General features: G+C 39.1%; 1 long non-coding RNA gene across 1 annotated transcript; it reads right to left on the bottom strand.

The window, feature by feature from the left end:
• Positions 1 to 303: 303 nt before the first annotated feature.
• LOC117814872 lies at positions 304 to 1,802 on the bottom strand. Its single transcript, XR_004631660.1, has 2 exons — positions 1,696 to 1,802; positions 304 to 646 (listed from the first exon to the last, which is right to left on the bottom strand). It is a non-coding gene; the product is annotated as an uncharacterized LOC117814872 (long non-coding RNA).
• Positions 1,803 to 2,856: the final 1,054 nt, after the last annotated feature.

Below are 2,856 nucleotides of genomic sequence, written 5' to 3'. Positions count from 1 at the left end.
ACCATGTCCTGAAAACTCATTACCCTGATTTAAACTTTACAACAAGTGATTGCCATTTGGTTAATGTCACTTCAGTGGCACGTTGACGCAGCTCGAGAGGTTTATCATGACAACTTGACATTATCCAGGGCGATGTAGGCTGTCATAAACATGTCATGAAAAGCTTTAAACACAGTAATAAACTGTTATTACTCTCAGATGCTTTTACAGCAGAGTCATGCATAATTCAATATGGTTGCCACAAGTAAAGCGGTTGAGTCTTGAGGCTTCATAAAGACGTAATAAGATACTAAGACAGTCATAAACAATTTCAAAGTTTTATTGATGTTGATGTTATAATTATGAGACTGTTACAACAGCCTCATTTGCTACAACTTGATAATGTCATCTTAAAATGTTTGAAATATCTCTGCTGGAAGATGCAGATGAACTCTGTCTTGGTGGCAACTCCACTTTACACTATAATTAGGCACCTATGCTCTTAGATACATATCAACAACAACAGCACTTGTCCCTTGAGATAGTAGGGGAAGGGGGAACATGCTCAGTTGTTGCTGCTTTGTTTTTGCTGCAGAGACATCAATGAGGATGTGTCGACATAGATTTTGTCGGTGGCAGAAGTTCTGGCGCGTACATCAGTTGTGACCTTTGGTGAAAAAAAAACAGGATATGTTGTTAAAATCAGCGAATATGATGTGCTGTGTCACATTCAGTGGGGTTAAGAGGCAGCTGACAGGCAGCAGCAGATGGACATCTGCCTGGCATCTGACGCCCTGCAAGTCAAGATCTAAGAGCAGTCGGGAAAAATAAAGCTGGAAGAACAGGATGTTGACAACAGTTCCACAGAGCTCATCTGTCTGGCTGCAGTCTGGAACAGTTTCACTGCCGCAGCACTGGAGTCGGTTCAATCTGCATTGAAACATTGACATTCACTCAATGTTACATTCAGCTGGGGTAATGAGGCTGTAGTGCAGAGGGAGGGGAGCGGTCTGTTATATTTCCTGTTTACTGTATTTTTTTTTATTGGTGCCACCATGTAAACAGCAATCTCAGTGTGAAAATAAGTTCAGTAATTCAGACATATACCATCACATATTTCTCATCAAGTGTTGTACACAATGGCAGGCATGTTATTAGACCAAGGAATGCATAAAGGGTAGCAGGGCCTTAATGAGTGTTTCTTATAGACAATAAAGAATCCACATCTACATATTTTGCATCTTACCAGCACTGAAGCTGCTATTGAATCCTGTGTATTGTAATACCAGCAAGTAAAATGACAAAAATCCAATCATTGTGACAATAACTCAGAAAGAAAGCCAAAATGAGCTGGAGAGATGGCCTCAAACAACAGCATCAACACGGCTGAACAAAAGGTTCATTCTGCACACGTGTAGAGGATGGGGACTGTCTGAAGCTGAAAGTGCAACTGTGTTTAGATGTAATGACTCATAATTGAGATTGTAGTGAGTAGTGTTGTCTGGATACCAACATTTTGGCTTCAAAGCCGATACTAACTCTAGTACCACAATACTGCAATGATACTTGGAACTGAAACGATACTAGTTTGACACTCAATACCTTATAAATCAGAAGCAGGATGTCTTAAAGGGTTTGTCACATCCAGGTTTCATGGTTTATTAATAATATTTGAACACTATCAAATGAATAGATTAGTCCCAATTTTTTTTTTACCCAGGATTTCCTCAATATCCAGTCCCTGGTTATGTATTTTGATCAGATGCTGATACAACACAAGCAGGTCTTGGACAATGGGCTTTCTTCAAATTCGGGTTCCCAACCCCCTAGGAGGTCCTAATGTTTCAGGTTAACAGAAACTTGGAGGGAGGATGGGGATGCAACAATTTTTTTTTAAACTAATTATGCATCTTAATATTCAGCATGTGTTTTTAGATGTTCTAAATTACACATATAGAAATATATGTTTCCTTTTCTATGCTTATCTTTAAAAATAACAAAAATCATCAAGGCCAATCAGATTTGAGCAGCTGCTACAAATGAAACTGAAACTGAAAAACTGACTACCTACTCTTAAAATGGACATTTTTTTAATGAGAAAATGACCCCCAGGTGGCCAAACTCAACATGACTCAGCTGCTACAGAACCACAGGCATGGAATTACACCTGGGCATCAGGCGTGTTAATATGAGCCAGGGTACATAAAATACAGCTTTGCTACAGCAAGTAAGAATGACTCGTGCCAAAATTTTTCCTCGAAGAAGTCATACTTTGCATTTTCATGTTTTTATTTTTATAATTGGCTTCTATTGCATTTTTGTTTTATGGATTATGTGTGATTTTAAATAATGGTTTTTCTTATTTCTGTTTTGTTGTGTGGACCCCGGGTCGACTAGCAACCGCACTGTGGAAGCTAACGTGGATTCCAATAAAGAATAAATAGTAGGATTAATTTGTTTAGTTGTTGATATTTGCCATTGTACTGTACAAGGAATGTAAGAAATCCAAGCTAGATCAAGCTGGATTGGTTGAGCAGGTGCCCCTTGTAGAGAGGCTGCAGTCCTCAACATACTGGTCATAGCTTCAGTTCTGAGTCTTTGCATGTTTTAGTGCAAAGACTCCACATTTCCTCTCTCTTAAACTGACCTTAAGGGAAGAAGCCCCACATTTTAAAAGATTAGGATTACCTTCACCTGGTTGATAACATTTGTGAGGTACTTTCACATGATTCTCACTTGTGGCATAACCTATTAGCTGTGTTGACCAGAGCTTGATAAACCAAGCTTGTTCTGTGTGTTCATCTGGTACTAGCTAAGTCAGGTCATTGTAAACTTTATCATCCCCAGGGGGAATTTTGCTTTACAGCCAGGATTGCA

Source organism: Notolabrus celidotus, chromosome 6 (genome assembly GCF_009762535.1).
Source record: "Notolabrus celidotus isolate fNotCel1 chromosome 6, fNotCel1.pri, whole genome shotgun sequence".
Taxonomy (NCBI): domain Eukaryota; kingdom Metazoa; phylum Chordata; class Actinopteri; order Labriformes; family Labridae; genus Notolabrus; species Notolabrus celidotus.
This window is presented reverse-complemented; position numbering and strand designations above follow the sequence as displayed.